The following is a 16,989-nucleotide window of genomic DNA, read 5'->3' as shown; positions in this document are numbered from 1 at the left end:
ACTGGGGCCTGATCAAATAACTGAGGGACCCTTTAGGGCCCCTTCCACAGGATCTCCATGGGAAGGGCCCTGTCTCCCCTTGACATTGGTACATGTTAGTTTCACATCCCCACCAGAAAAGCCTGTTGTCAAGTTCAAGGACAGAAATACCTGGACATTATGACTTTGCTGCCATCATACAGTTGCTGCCCTGAACAACTTGATACACTACCCAGTCCCATAGAGCTGAGATCTTCTCCAAGGCTAATGACGGCAGCTACCTGAGCCGAACAGTGCCCATCCCCAGAAACCATCCCAGGGCTCATCGTTGGCATGTTTCTGTTATGTCATGGGCATGGAATGTGTCACTAAGATGCTGTGAACTCACTTTGTGTCTCTGTGATGTCAAGGATATGGAGCATGTCTTGGATGTTTTTGGACGTGGAATGTGTCTCCATGACATCGTGGGTGTGGAGCGTGACTTCATGGACGTGAAGCGTGTCCCCTGTGACATCGGGGCTATAGGATGTATCTGTGATGTCATGAACATAGAGTGTGACTCTATGATGTCACAGACATGGAGAATTTCTCTTTCATTCATTGGATGTTAAAAGCACATATAATGGTGTTTGTTTTTTAAACACTGTGCCATGCTCAAACTGTGGGAATTTCTAAGTGGAATGAAGTCTTGGGGAAGGGGGTGGTAAAAGAAGATGGAAGCTTGGGGTGGGGGTGGGGGTGGGAGAAGGCCACATGTTTTGTGTTTTAGTTGTACCATTTTCTAGGAAGAAAGTATTCAAAATAGCATAATGATAGTAATTCTTTGCATTTATATGGCATTTTGTGCTTCTCAGACATCTGTACTTTGACATCTGCTAACACATCTGTTCCCTCGTGAGGAAGATAGAGCAAGAATTAACATCATCATTTAACAAATGGACAAACTGAGGCCTAAAAAAGTTTAAGGGATTTTCTCAAGGTCACACGGTGATGAAAACAGAACCAGAACCTGTTTTTATTAGTCCCTAGTTGTTTTTTTCTACCATTACCACTTACATGGAGTGAGCCCGGGGCTAGGGGAGGAAGGATATAGGGTCAGGTCTATGGAACATCAGGTAGAAGGGATGTCTCCCTGTAGGGTCCCCTCCCAAGAAGCAGGCCCAATGCCTCTGATTTGGCATTCTGTTCATTTGAGGCCTGCCAGATAACCACTTCTGTTCTTGGAAAAGTCTCATCAACACCCACAAACGTACATGATACCTTCAGTCATTAGTCTAGGTGAGATTAAAATCCCTATCCCAATCCTGCCTTTAACTCTGGTCTGTGGCTGTGAGGCAGCACAGGGAAGGGGCTGCTTTTTCATTCTTACCATCACTGATTTCTTTTTATGGGAAAAAGTGACAACACATTGTCCTTCTGATTTGCCACCAAGGGTTAACTCGTCCATTTCTGATAGCTGGATGTGGGGCTGGGGTATCAGAATTGTGAGAACGGGGGCCAAAGAGATTGGTTCCTGACTGGTGTCTTCCCACTCACCCTTCCTGCCGTGGATCTCAGGAGATTTAACCCTGAACTGCTGGTCAGAAATGGCCTCAAGACTTAACTCTGGCTCTTGGGAATGAATCATGTAGGCTCCTGTATATGACTGCTGGTCCCAAAGTAGGCAAGGGCCCTCCTGAGACCACAGGGGCACCAAGGGAGTGGTCCAGGCAGCTAAGAGTAAGGTTCTTATTCGTCCTCTGAGGATACATAAGAAACAAATGGCATTGTTCTGTAGAACATCTTCCCTATCCTGCCTTCAAGTATAAAGAAAAGTCTGTTCCCCCATTCTATCCCTCACCCCAGGGCTTATCACTTCTTTACAAACCAGTTGAAATTTGAAGCTCCTTTACCTTATATCTCAACCATTAAGGCACAAGCTGTCTGCCCTCTCCAAGATAACAATTAGATAATCTGGTAGACCAATTTGTGGTAATGGAAGTGGGCACAGGGCAAGTAGTTAATAATCCTTGCCCTCACTGACTCATTTGTGACCTTCATGGTAGGGATTTTAGCCTGTGATAAGCCATTTGGGGGCCATGAGAGTCCATGGCCATAACAGGCAGAGTGTGATCTGAAGATCTGGCTCCCAGAAGATTCTATTTTTGATGGAGTAGAAAGAGCACTTGTCTTGGAATCAGGAGAAATACAGCTTCAAATCCCACTCCACTTCTAGCACTTACCTTTTTGGGCTTCCATTTCCTTATCTATTATCTCACAAGCTTGTTGTGAGGATCAAATGGGAAAATACAATAAAACACTTTGCAGGCCCTAAAGCACTCACTCTACAAAATGTCAGTTTATTATTATGATTCCCCAAACGCCTTCCCCACTGATGTCTGAAAAATCCCCAATTAGCACTCTTTTCTTTGGGTTAAGCGTTGCCCTTTCTGCACTCCTGTTTTAGAATGACAACGCTCTTGGGACTAGGAGTGGGTTAAGTCCTTAATATGCCAGGGTGAATGTATTTCTCTTGCTGCCAGGAGTAAAGCCAAGAAACTGGGGATGGGAGCCAGTGGGTTCCCAAGAAGGAAGAGAAGGGAGATGGCACAGAAATTTCATTTACTGCCTTTGGTTTTTTGAAGGGCAAATCCGGCTTGCCACATCCTTCGAATCCAGTCATAATCATAACTCATGTTGTTTAGGTAAGGCTAACAAAGTGCTTTCTTCACAGTAATCCTGCCCAGGGAAGATATCTCCATTTTACAGATGAGAAAGCTAAAGCCCAGAGAAATTAAGCCAGTTGTTCAGGATCACATGACTAGTAAGGGAAAGAGCTAGTCAATACTGAAAGCAACAGATCCATATATTTGGTATGTTTAAGAGAAGGTCCCAGAGGAAAGGCCATGTGACTATGTGGCTTAGATGGAGACACCAAAGGGACAGTGTTCTAAATGCAACCTATTCATTCTCACCAATGCAACCTATTCATTCCCACTGCATTTCACACTAGGATCAGGACTGACAGCTCCAAACTAGGGCAGTCCACCAGCTTTCTCACCCTGGGGCTAGAACAAATACCTCCAGAGTGGAACTTGAAAGGGGTTAGGAAGAGAGGGAGCCTCAGATGCAATGGTCTTCAGGTGTTGATGGGGCAGTGGGAGGTGGGGGGTGGGGAAGGAGTTCATAATTGTCAGTCAAGCAAGAAACTACTCCCGGGACTTGGGAAAAGGTTATACCACCCTCATACTGGGATTCTTAGGGTGCTTCAGTAATATCTAGATCATCTAATGTCTCAGCTCAGACAAGTCAGGAAGTGGGAGAGAGTCATAATGACACCAAACATCAGAGCAATTCAGGTGATTTATAGAGAAGAGAAAGACCCCACTCAGGACATTTCTAGCCTAGAATCTTCCAGACATAGAATCTAGAGAGAGAAGGTTCCAAAAGGGGGGAAGGAACATAACAAGGAAAGAGACAGCTTGCTAGACAGGACAAAAGAGAGGTTTTTACACTTTATAACAATATGATGAAAGTCAGTGAATAATATGGACAATAAGGGCTATAAAGAGTCCAGGGGACAGAGAGCACCATTCTCTGGATCTTCAGAGGAAAGCTTTGTGGAGAAAATGGTTCTTAATTAAATTGTAATTTAATGAATGGGGAAGACTTGGATAGTCAGAGAAGAGTGAGGTCATACCAGAAGAGGAAACAACATGAAAAGGGGGTACAAATAAGTAGACAAATATGGATAGAGTCGTTCTTTGGTTCAATCTGCTTTCCTGGTGCTTGGTGCCTTAGAATTGTCCCTTTTTCTCCATCCCAATCACTCACCCCATGTCCCCCAAATGTCCTACTGTTGTAGAGTGGGGAAAGACCCCACGATAGAAGGGCACAACACTGTTTGTCAAGTTCATAATAATAAAAAGAAAACTTTTTAAAAATTGGCTCTTTCATAGTACCTAACATTACACTCGATACAGGAGGTGCCCAAAAAGTGTTTGCTGTATTATATTCAATGTAAAATCAAGTATTCTGTCCTGACAGCCTTACACACACACACACACACACACACACACACACACACACACACACACACAACCACTTGGCTTGAAAACTTATTATCTCTAATAGACCCTGCACCCCAGATCTATCCAGAGAAGGCCATACCACTACTACAACCTGTACTCCAAGAATATTCTTTTGTTTTTGTTTGGGTTTTTTGCTTTTTTTTATATTTCTGCATTAGTCTTTACTTTTGTTTTTTTTAAAAATGCCAGAAGGATCATTAAGGATTCTGTGCTGGGGTTTTGAGCTCAGCAGCCCAGGAATCCCACTTTCTGTCCCTCTGTGGCTTCCATCCTGGTTTCCTGGCATTCTTGTGCCCCACAACCAACCTGTCCTACTTTCGGCACCTCTGCACTTCCCCTAGAACCTGGGTTTTGAGGGGTGAAGAGGGAAATAGTGAGACCTCCCAGGGGATGGATTCCAATCGCTAAATCAGGTAACAGCCACACCCCTAGACTTAAAGGGAGATGTGAAGGTTTGTGAGAAAGGTTATAACATGTGCTGTAACATGCCCTGAGACCCAGGTGCCCTGGCCTCAGCTCCTCCTTAGGATCCAGCTGTCTTCCTCTGAGAGAATATCTCTGAGGGAAGAAAAACAAGAGAGAAGAAAATGCTCCCTCAGTGTGAGGACTGGAGTATGGAAGGTCAAGAGTGGAGATGGGCCAAGGTGGTGAATGTTTTCAGTTTGGAGCAGAGTTAAGGAAGAGTGGGCATCCAAGAATATTCTTGATCCTTCTAGTTTTCTGAAGAATTTTTTTTTTGGTGAGGCAATTGGGGTTAAGTGACTTGCCCAGGGTCACACAGCTAGTAAGGGTCAAATGTCTGAGGCCAGATTTGAACTCAGGTACTCCTGACTCCAGGGCCAGTGCTCTATCCACTGCACCATCTAGCTGCCCCGATCCTTCTAGTTTTCTAAACCTAGATGTGAATAAGTCCCTGATTTCCAGTAGTTCATTTGAGACAAGTTTGGGATTTGCAAAAAGATTTTACAAAGTAATAGGGGGATGATTAAAACCAAAGAAAACACAAAAATATAGAATTGATAAATTAATAATGGCACCAAAATCTTCTCTACTGATAGGTTAACTCACAGGATTACATATGAGTGAGTGGCTTTCCAATATTGTCACTTTGGCAAAGTGTAATATGCCCATGGCCAAGGCCACTGTTTTGGCTTTGCTGACTGGCACAAGCTTTCTTCACTAGCTAACCACATGATGACCATTGTTATGTTTACAATGACACAATTACTTCTCAAAATTCTTTCCTATCTATTGATCTAGAAATCCTAACTCTTTAAGGTAGGTGTGCAAAGTATTATTGTGTCCATTTGAAAGATAAGAAACCTGAGGCCCAGAGAGATTAAATCCCTTGACCAATGTCGTACAGCAATGACAGAAGTAAAACTAGACCCAGGTGTCTGGACTTCTAACCTAATGACCTTTTCATTATACTGCATTTCCTTTCTCCCTCTGTATTGTTTGTTCTGCCAAAGCCTGCAGCATTTGAATAACATGTAATGAAGCCTTCCTTGTGAATGGCAATGAGTATTCCTGCCTTCATTCATACTAGAAAATTGGAACATCTCTTTCTACGAATACTCTGCCCATTTTTCTTGATTCATGGACCCTAATGGTCCAGACTCATGATCAGAGAGATTTTCTAAAAATCACTGCATTGTAGAAATTCTTATACCCAGTAGTGTTTTTACAAGTAGTCTAGTTCATTTTACCAGAGTAGATACCTCCTTGAGATGTTTCCAGAAAGAAGCAGATGCTTATAAATTGTAGATGCTTAATAAATATTTATTGATTGGTTGATAAGGCTACTGGCAAGCTGGACAGAGTCAAAGACTGTGGGAAACAATACAACAGCATGGGAAGGTCACTGTATTAGGAGTCAGGAGATCTATACCGGAGTCTCCATTCTGGTATCACATAGATGACACTGAGCAAGTAATTTCCTCTCTGTGGGCCTCAGATTCCTTATCTGGAGAAAAAGGAGATTGGGTCTAAATAATCCCTAAGGTTCCTTTCAGCTCCAAACCCTATGTCCCACCTCTTAATCACTTTGGATATCAGGAGATGTGGCCTTGTCCCATTCTCCTTTGACAGCCAACCTCAGCATCTCTCCAAGGATGGGCTTCTACAAGAGCAGGTCCAAGGGAGTCAGAGAGAGAGACAGAAACAGAGAGACATAGAGAAATGGGACTGCAGCAGAATCCAAGGGGCTGAGGTAAGAAAAGACTTAGCCAGATGCAAGGGCTCCAGGTAGAGAAAGCCCTTGTCTCTGATTATATAGCTTTGTAGAAACAACAGTGGGGTGTGGGGCAGCTAAGTGGCACAGCAGGTAAAGCACCAGCCCTGGATTCAGGAGGACCTGAGTTCAAATCCGGCTTCAGACACTTAGCACTTACTAGCTGTGTGACCTTGGGCAAGTCACTTAACCCTCATTGCCCCACACGTGTGCTTGCGCACGCGCGCGCACACACACACACACAAAAGCAATTCTATATCATGTTGTTGAAAGAGCAGAGGATTCAGAAGCAGGGAAACCCAAGTTCTCATTCTATCTCTTCTATGTTTTAGTTGAGTGATTTTGAATAATATACTTCCCCTCTCTTGGCTTGAAGCCCTTCATTTTTTTAAAAAACAGAAACATAATTTATTTGTATAAAATTAACAAAAACCAGCTGAGCTGCATATTACTTCTTTTCCTGAATGGACATCTGGGCAACTGCTTTCTGTGCTTCATCTGCAGCATCAGGAGAGACCGGTGGATACCAACTGATGATACATTCAACCAGTTCTTTAGCTTTTATTCTACAATGATGACTCCTGAAAACTAGGACCTCTGCTTTTTCGGGCTTTTCACTATTTTCCTCTTGATCGAATAGATATTAAAAAAAGAAGGGGCAGCTAGGTGGCGTAGTGGATAAAGCACTGGCCTTGGATTCAGGAGTACCCAGAGTACCCAAGTTCAAATACAGCCTCAGACACTTGACACTTAGCTAGCTATGTGACCCTGGGCAAGTCACTTAACCCTCATTGCCCTGCAAAAATTAAAAAAAATTTTTTTTTAAAAAGAAGCTCTTCATCTTTAAAATGAAAAGGTCAGACTAGATCATCTGTTTCTAATGTCCCTTCTCTAACATTTTGTCTACTCAAGTCAGCAAGCATTTATCAAGCACCTACAATGTGCCAAGCGCTAGGTTAAGAAACACTGGGGATACAAAGAAAGGCAAAAATAGCCCCTGCTCTTAGGAGTTCACAGATTATGGAGGAGACAACATGAAGACCACTATGTACAAACATGATAGTCGTAGATAGATAGATAGACAGACAGACAGACAGACAGACATAGGTCTATGGATATAGATGTATACATATGTAGGATAAACTGGAGAGAACCTCAAAGGGAAATCACTAAGATTAAGGACTGAGAAAGGTTTCTTGAAGCAGGCATGACTTTAGCTGGGACTAGAAGGAAAGCAAGGAATTCAGAAAGAGGAGATGGGGAAAAAGAGAGTTCCAAGCAGCTGATGGCACAATGGACAGAGTACTAGGCCTGGAGTCAGGAAGACCTGAGTTCACAGATCTGACCTTAGACACTTAGTAACTATGTGAAAGGAGGCAAGTTACGTCCTCTCTTTTTGCCTCGGTTTCCTTGACTGTAAAATGAGGGTAATAATAGCACCTACCTCACAAAGTTGTTGTGAGGATCAAATGAGGTAATATTTGTAAAAAGTGTTAGCACAGTACTTAGCACATAGTAGGCACTGTGTAAATCCTATTCCCTTCTGTTTCCCCCAGGCATGGGGAGAGTCAGTGAAAACTGCAAGTCAGGAAATGGAGTGTTCTGTGCAAGGTACATCAAAGAGGCCAGTGTCCACTGAATTCTAGAATGATGCTCTCAAACTTTACTCATCCACCTTTCTTGAGGAATGGGTTCTTTTGAGGAAATGATTTTTCTTGGTGACTAATGGTTAAGCCCATTTCTTTTTCAGCCCTTACTATAAAACCTTTCTAAAAGTGTCTGATTCACCCTCCTGCCTTGTATGTCCAATCTACTCCCAGTAACTACCTCTTTCTTTGCTGACTGAAGTTCCTGTAGGACTTTCAGGATCCTTCTCTAGAACTCTAGAAGTAGAAGATGGAGATTTGTTGCATAAAAAAGTAGATCTAGGCAAGTCCTGCTGCTGTCCATCAGCTTAACCTTCTTGAGTCACTTGACCTTTGACCCACTGGCCAAAGTCAGATCTATCTACTTCCTTTATCCCACCCTAGAGGACTACATGCTGTAGCCCCATGTGAAGCTGCTTTTTCTCTGCAGAAGATTATACAGGCCAGTTCTTTCGATTGGTTCAGCCCACATCATACATAAATCACCTCTTCTATCCACACAACACAGACCCTGAGCCAACAGGCCTCTCTTGGGTATATCCTTCCATATGCTTACTCCATGACTACTCCTGCCAAACTAGCTTGCCCTATGTTGCTGAACTTGTGCTCCCATTTAGCCTCACCCACAACTCCGCTAGACCATAACTATTGGCTAAACTAAGTTGATAAATGCACCAAGGGGCAATACATACTGATTACCTTTTCTTTGTCCTTAGGTATCTAATCATTTCCCCATATTAGGGTCCTTACTCATTGGTCTAACTAATACCCTATCCTGAAAACTACCTGTTATGATGATCAAAATAAAATTGGAAGGATGGACAGAATTGTTAATGTTTTGTCAGAGACTATAGGTGGATGGTGCCACTCAATCAGGTTTTTTTTTAATTATTTTAAACTTACTGTCAACAAAAATATATAAAACAAGAAGTAAGGGCAGCTAGGTGGTGTAGTAGATAAAGCACCAACCATGGATTCAGGAGGATCTGAGTTCAAATCCGGCCTCAGACACTTAACACTTACTAGTTGTGTGACCCTGGGCAAGTCACTTAACCCTCACTGCCCCAGGAAAAAAAAAAAAACAAGAAGTAAGCTCCAACATGAAGCATTTCACATTTCAGTTAATAGAGTCAAATATATAAACAAGGGGAAAAAATGTGTTTTCTGTATCTCTTTCCAAGTACATTTTTTGTTTGTTTGTTTGTTTATTTTTGTGGGGCAATGGGGGTTAAGTGACTTGTCCAGGTTCACACAGCTAGTAAGTGTTAAGTGTCTGAGGCCGGATTTGAACTCAGGTATTCCTAAATCCAGGGCCGGTGCTTTATCCACTGTGCCACCTAGCTTCCCCCTTTCCAAGTACATTTAAAGTTCTGTACATTTTCTTTATTTTCTTTGTCTATTCTAGTTCTGCTAACCTTGCAGAACTTTCTGCATTTCCTTGTGTTTCATATACTTAGTTTTTAAAAAGCACTATAATAGTCCATTATATTAATATACCATAATTTATCCATCCATTCTTCAGTCATTGGAGAGATGAATTGTTGCCAAATTTTTGTTATTATCAATAGAGTAGCTATGAATATGCTTGTACAGATAGGTCATTTTTTTTCTTTTGTGATATTTTTGGGATAGAGTTCTGGAAATGAGATCTCTGGGCCAGAAAGTATGATTAATTTTGTGATTTTTTTTTACTTTCATTGCATATCTCCATATTGCTCTCCAAAATATTTGCATCAATCTGCAGTATTGGAGAGCCTGTTTCAACACAGCCCTGCCAACATTGAATTTTATCCCTCTTTTTTGCTATTTTCTTGCCATTCTAGAAGTCTGAGTTTTAAAGATATCCATTGTCTCAGCTTGTTTTCTTTGAATTTGTTTCATCCTCCTAAAAATCAAACACATGGGCAAAAAATGCTATTAAAAGCTCTGGAGAGTCGAATTGTAGCTAAGTAGGGCTATACTGCCAATTATGCTCATAGCAATGACCCTGAGGCACCACAGGATCCTGAAGTGGCTTCTCAATCATAAAGGAATATTCACTTATGCTCCTTTCAGCTTTATTGCTGAGTCTATTTTACTGTGCATGAGTCTTTGAAAATGGGTAATCTGGGTCTCCCATTTCCATCCTTGTATCTCTGTTCACATCATTATCTCTAGCCAGATTTTCATCCTTCATGTACCACTTTCTCCATGAGGCCTTCCCCCAAACCACAATTATTCCTTCTCCTCTGAATTTCCATAGCAGTTACTGTTAGCACCACTCATTTGGCCCTTAACATATAGTAATTTATATTATTATTTATCATGTGTATATATATATATATATGTGTGTGTGTGTGTGTATGCATATAAATATGTATATAGGAGTTATGTGTATATCTATGTAACATGTATGGATATGTATGGATAACCACACAAATACATACATACATATCTCCAACTTTAGATTTTAGACTAGAGATTCCTTGAGGACTAAAATCTTAGAACAATTTGTACCTTTTCTAATTCCTAGCACAAGACTCTATATAATAGCTACACAATAAATGTTCCTTAGTGAATAGGGCAGAGAAGATGCTTCCAATTTTAAATCTTATTTATAGCAGTGGGAAAAGCAAAAAGTTTACAAGATCGACAGATAATTTTGGGGGGCAGGGAAATGAAGGTTAAGTGACTTGCCCAGAGTCACACAGCTAGTAAGTGTCAAGTTTCTGAGGCTGGATTTGAACTCAGGTCTTCCTTAATCCAGGGCCAGTACTTTATCCACTGTGCCACCTAGCTGTCCCTGACATGATTTTTAAAGGTCAAACTTGTTTCTATGTTCTTGTGAAGACAAGTAGTCCAAGAATCTAATCCAGTTTACCTGTCAGCTTCCTGCCCTCATCTATGAAAATCAGGCAACTCTGAAATAGCCAAAGTATTCCTGGAAACAGGGAAAACTAGAACCAAAAATAAGCTACAAGAATCTTACCAGTTCTCCCCACCCTTATTCCTACTTCCCCAAACCAGGACTGGGTTTACTTATTGGACTTCAGATAAAGATACTGACAGATTGTGGATATTCAGCTGAGATGTATTCCTTAACCCTCTCACCTAGAAAGTGATTCCCTTCCTCTAAATCCCTTCCTTTTAAGCCTCACAAAATTTTATATGTGCCTTTTGTTTCAAGTACATAAACAATTATTAAGCATCTACTATGTGTAAGTTTAGGGCAGCTAGGTGGTGCCGTGGATAGAGCGCTAGGCTTGGAGTCAGGAAGATCTGCATTCATATCTGGCTTCAGACACTTACTAGCTGTGTGACCCTGGACAAATCATTTAACTGTCTTCCTTTGCTCATCTGTAAAATGAGCTGGAGAAGAAAAAGGCAAACCACTCCAGTCATCTTTGTCCAAAAAAAGAAAAAACCTAAAATGGAGTCATGAAGAGTTGGACATAACTGAAATGGCTCAACAACAACAAAATCTCATTTGATCTTCACCAAAACTCTATTTTCCACTTTATAGATGAGGAATGTAGGTAAGAACATAAGAATACATACATACTTACGTGTGTATACACACACATATATGTATGTATATAGAGAAAGAGAGAAGAGAGGGGGGGAGAAACAGAGAGAGAGAGAGAGAGAGAGAGAGAGAGAGAGAGAGAATAAGTGATTAGCACAAGGTCACACAGCTAATAAATTGAAAATCCAGGAATGACGAATATCATTGTATCTTCACCAAAAAAAAAAAAAAACAACCCTCTTCCCTATTTTATATATGAAGAATACAGAAGTATAATAGTAATAACAATTAACATTTGCATAGTGTTTACCATGTGCCATGCACTGTACTAAACATTTCTCATTTGGTCCTCACAACAGCTTGGGGAGGTAGGGACTATTATTATCCCCATTTTACAGATGAGAAACCTAATTTTGTCAGGGTCACACAGCTAGTAGTTGTCTGAGGCCAGATTTGAACTCAGGTCTTCCTGACTCCAGGCTTGGTGCTCTATCTACTATACCACCTAGCTTTCTTGAACATGTGCGTGCATATGTATGTGTGTATATGTTAACATATGCATGTGTGTGTTCAGAGATGTTAAGTTATTTACACAAAGTCACATGGCCAGTAAGTTGCGATTCCGGGAATCCTACCCAATTGTAACTCCAACTCCAGCTCTGGTCTCACTCTATTTATTCTTGTCTAAAAGAAGATGGCACTACTATTTAGCCCATACTTCTTGGGTTATTATCTGCTGCCAAGTAAAAGGAAGAGCAGTGAGCTAAAGTAAAAAACATTTTAGACCAGGAGGTAATAAAGAGCAGGACTTGAAGTCCACTGCTAATACTTATTGGCTGTATGACCATGAACAAAGCATGGGATCCACAGAGGTCATCCATTCCAACCCCATCATTTTATAGATGAGGAAACCTGGGGCCTCAAAGGGCTAAGTAAGATATCAGAGCTCGCACTGTTAGCACACAGATCTTACAACAGATGCTCCATCTCACATTGTCTCTGTCCTTTTGGCACAAGTTGCTCGCTGTGACTACAATGCACACCTTCCTCAAGTCATCCTTTTAGTATCCCTGGTTACTTTCGAAGCTCGGTTCAGGCACTGTCTTCTCTAGGGAGCTTGTCCTGGCCCCACCCCCACCTAGCTGCTAGGACTCGCCCCCATGCCCACCCCGCCAAAATTATCTTATATTTATTTGGGGTATATCTTATGCAAACATATCTGTGCATGTTGTCTCCCACAATAGACACTAAGCTCCTCGAGGGTTTCAATTTCAATGGTTTCTTTAAATCTCTAGAACTTAGCATCATGTCTTACATGCAATAGATGCTTTATAAATGCATGTTGATTGATTAAGATTCAAATCCTGCTCCTCTGTCCCCAAAGCAAGTGGTGTTTTTAGTATTCTGCATTCATTTATCTGAGTTTCAGTTTACTCATCAATAAAATGAGGACATTAAACCTGTGGTATTCACCTCATATGTTGTGAGGCTCAAGTGAGATTGTGCGTATACATATACATATAAATAGAATATACATGCAAACATATAATATATAAAATACCTCTACATACAAACTCACATACATATATTTAGTGTTTTGCAAACCTATAAATGTCTTCCATTATTATTGTTAATTCTCCCTGGGACTGTATACCCAGCAGTCTATGAAGGAAGGAAGGAGGGAGTTGCTGACCGTTGCATGCTTGTAGCAAGGAGCTTATTCAGATGGGCTTCAGGGAGAAGAGGCCTGAGCATTTATATGAAGGAGAGATGAGTCATGCCCCCTAGGCTACTGTTCTGGGCAGAAGCCAAGTCTGATAGAAGAAAATTGAGAAGAGAAGGCAGACAGGCTGTGAAAGGGAAACAGACACAGAGTGACTGATGGAGGGAGAAAAAGAGACAAAATTAAAATGATAAGCTGGAGAGACAGACAAGGAAGACAAAAAGAAATAGGAAGAGAGAGAAGAGCATGTGCAGGCAGGGGAGAAAGAGAATGAAGCTAGGGCAGCATCTTGACTTCCCCTCAGTCCTGGGAGATGTTCACACTTGGTGGTGTTACCCTGTGGAAGCTTCCTCTGGAGACTGAAGTAATAAAAAGACATTGGATTATGTTGCTGCTGTAAATTCAATGTAAATGACATTATTGCTCTCTCTCTTCCCCAGGAACTGTACTGAACATCTGGGCAGCACAACCAGGGGCTCCTATTCCTTCCATTAGTGCAAAGAGTGGCAGGGAGGGATGAGAGGACAAACTACCCAAGGATCAAGTGAGATCATGATAAAGCACTTTGCAAACCTGAAAGAGCTATATAAATACTATCAAGAGAGCTTATTGCCAGCAGCCAGCTTCTCAGAAATGACCTCCTCCTTTGAGAACAGCGAAAGAGAAGCAGGCAGGACAGCCATCAAAGGTCATCAGCATAGCTTCCACCACAGTTTAAGAAGCTTTGGACTAGATGAGCTGAAACAGCTTCTTCCATCAGAGGGAGCTAGATGGCGCCACATGCACAGAGTGTTGCGCCTGGAGTTAGTTGTTCAGGCAGTTCAGTCATATCTGTTTGTTTTTTGGGTTTTTTTGCAGGGCAATGGGGGTTAAGTGACTTGCCCAGGGTCACACAGCTAGTAAGTGTCTGAGGCTGGGTTTGAACTCAGGTCCTCCTGAATCCAAGGCTGGTGCCTTATCCACTGCGCCACCTAGCTGCCCCCAGTTCAGTCATATCTGAATCTCTTTGACTCCCTTTTGGGGGTGTTTCTTGGCAAAGATACTGGAGTGGTTTGGGTTTAAGTGACTTGCCTAGGGTCACAAAGCTAGCAAGTGTCTGAGGCCTGATTTGAATTCATGAAGATGAGTTTTCCTGATTCCAAGCCCAGTGATCTATACACTGTACCACCTTTCTGCCCCAGAGTGAGGGAGACTTGATTTCCAAATTACCCTCAGACACTATGAATATAAAATATGATATCATGAATATAAAATAACTATGATATATAGGAATAGAGAGTAGACCTTTGATTTCATTGGTATAGAGAACTCCCAGGTGAGGAAACTCCCTTTATCAGTGCAGATTGGCACCTTCTCTGCAATTTATAGTCTTAGAGAGTTGCCCAGAGCATTGAGATTAATTGACTTTCCTGCGGTCACAGAGCCAGGATGTATCAGAAGCAGGACTTAGACCCAGGTCCTTCCTCTTGGCTTTGAAGCCAATCTACTCCATCTACTATGCCATGTTGTAAGTACAAAATAGAATATAAAAGGAGTATGTAAACCAGGTAAAAAGTACTATGCCGTATCTGAAAGCAATCATTTCTGACTGTAGCCATCAATGGAAGCTTCCTGGAGAAAGCTGGCATTTGACCTGGTTCTTGAAATTTGGATCCGATCTTAAAAGATACAGAGTTGAGGAGGAGTCATGAGACATAAGGAATGATGTGAGTCAAAGCATGGAGGCAAAAAAGCATAGAACACGTTTGAGGGATCTTGAATGGTCTGCTTTAGCTAGAAGAGAGAATACTTCCCGTGGAATGCAGTATGGGAAATAAAGCAGGGAAGTAGCCATTGGGAGAGGACCTCAAATGCCAGACTAAGGGGTTTCAACTTTATTTAATAGAGTCTTTGGAAGCCATGGAAGGGTTTTGAGCAGAGGGATGACTTGATCAGAGCCGTGCATAATGAATTGCCATTGCTAGAGTAATTGTGTGAGGGATGGATTATTAGATGGGTGGAAAGTGGAGCATCCAGGGGAAGCTGTTTCTGTATGGCCCAAGTGAGTGGTGGTAAAGGTCTATACTGGGGAAGTTGAAGTGAGAATAGCATGAGAAGACAGAAACAATATTTCTGGAAGTAGAATTAACATTAACTGATTGAATATGGGAGAGAAGAGAGATTGGTTGGTTGGTTGGTTGTTCTTTGTTCTCAAAGAGGACCAAAAGGACACCACTGCGTTGGAGTGGAGGTACATTGTGTTCTACTGGGAAGAGAGAAGAATCAAAGATAAAAATGAAGGCCTGGTAGCCTGTATGAATGGTGGTCCTATTTATAGCCATCATGAAATCAGTAGGATAAATTAGTTTTGGGGGAAAGATAGTGTGTGAGTTTGAGATGCCACAGGGATATCTTGATGGAGTTATCAGGAAGCAATTGGAAATATGAATCTAAAGCCCTGGGGGAGAATGAGGCTAGAAATAAAGATTTTGGAGGCTTCTACACAGAGATAATAGTTGAAAGCTTGGGAATGGATGAGATTGCCAAGAAATAGTGTAGAGAGAAGAAAGAACCAAGAGCAGATCATCATCATTCTATCCTTCCTCCTCATCATCAATATTTTCTTTTAAAAAATGTTTTGGGGGGGCGGCTAGGTGGCGCAGTGGATAAAGCACCAGCCCTGGATTCAGGAGTACCTGAGTTCAAATCCGGCCTCAGACACTTAACACTTACTAGCTGTGTGACCCTCGGCAAGTCACTTAACCCCCATTGCCCTGCAAACCAAAACCAAAAAAAAAAAAAGTTTTGGGGCAGCTAGGTGGCACAGTGGATAGAGCACCGGCCCTGGAGTTAGGAGTACCTGAGTTCAAATCCAACCTCAGACACTTGACACTTACTAGCTGTGTGACCCTGGGCAAGTCACTTAACCCCAATTGCCTCACTAAAAAAAAAAATGTTTTAAATTAAAAAGCATATTCTCTCCATTTCATCTCTCTCAACCCAACAAAACAAAAAGATATAATTCCCATAATCAATATGCATAGTCAAGCAAAGCAAATTCCCACATTGGCCACATCCAAAAGTGCATGTCTCATTCTACATCTTGAGCCCATCACCTCTTTGTCAGGAGGTGAGTAACCTGCCTCATCTTAGGTTCTCTCATTTGAATCTTCCAAAGACTCTGAGGACAATATTTGGAAGATTTTGATCTTTGTGGGACTACAGGGCCTGAACTCCTCAAGCTCTTCCACTCTCATCCATTTCCACCCCTACTCTGCCCCCTCACATGCTTCACTCAGTTTTTCTCATATGTGAAAAGACTGAACATTATCAGTCCAACCCCCTGAACCCTCCACAGGAGCTCCACAACCAGAGGTTTGAATACATATGGCACTTTTGACTCATGAACTTCACTAATAATAGTGAATATTAAACTGTTGGTGGCAATAAGAATTCATGACAATTGGCAGAAGTGATTAGGCTTCTTATCTGGAGAGAGGGAGGCAGGAAGGGATTATAACTGAAATGTATACAATTATGAAGGACATAGAGGAATACAGCTTTCAAATTATTTTTTTAAGTAAATACTGTGGGGGCAGCTAGGTGGCTCAGTGGATAGAGTACCAGCCCTGGAGTCAGGAGGACCTGAGTTCAAATCTTGCCTCAGACACTTAATACTTACTGGCTGTGTGGCCCTAGGCAAGTCACTTAACCCCAATTGCCTCACAAAAAAAAAAAAATATATATATATATATATATATATATACTGTGTCTACTATTTTCAGAGTATTGTGCTAGACCTTTGGGGATTTAAAAACAAGAGTAAACAGTCTCTTTTCTGGAGGAATTTCCAT

The 16,989-nt window shown here is 41.7% G+C and overlaps 1 protein-coding gene across 5 annotated transcripts in view; it reads left to right on the top strand.

The window, feature by feature from the left end:
* The window catches only part of ARHGEF4 (Rho guanine nucleotide exchange factor 4), a 265,862-nt gene that overhangs the window by 215,198 nt on the left and 33,675 nt on the right, over positions 1 to 16,989 (top strand). The window lies entirely within an intron of this gene.

The sequence above is a fragment of the Dromiciops gliroides genome, chromosome 3 (genome assembly GCF_019393635.1).
Source record: "Dromiciops gliroides isolate mDroGli1 chromosome 3, mDroGli1.pri, whole genome shotgun sequence".
NCBI classification, from domain to species: domain Eukaryota; kingdom Metazoa; phylum Chordata; class Mammalia; order Microbiotheria; family Microbiotheriidae; genus Dromiciops; species Dromiciops gliroides.
This window is presented reverse-complemented; position numbering and strand designations above follow the sequence as displayed.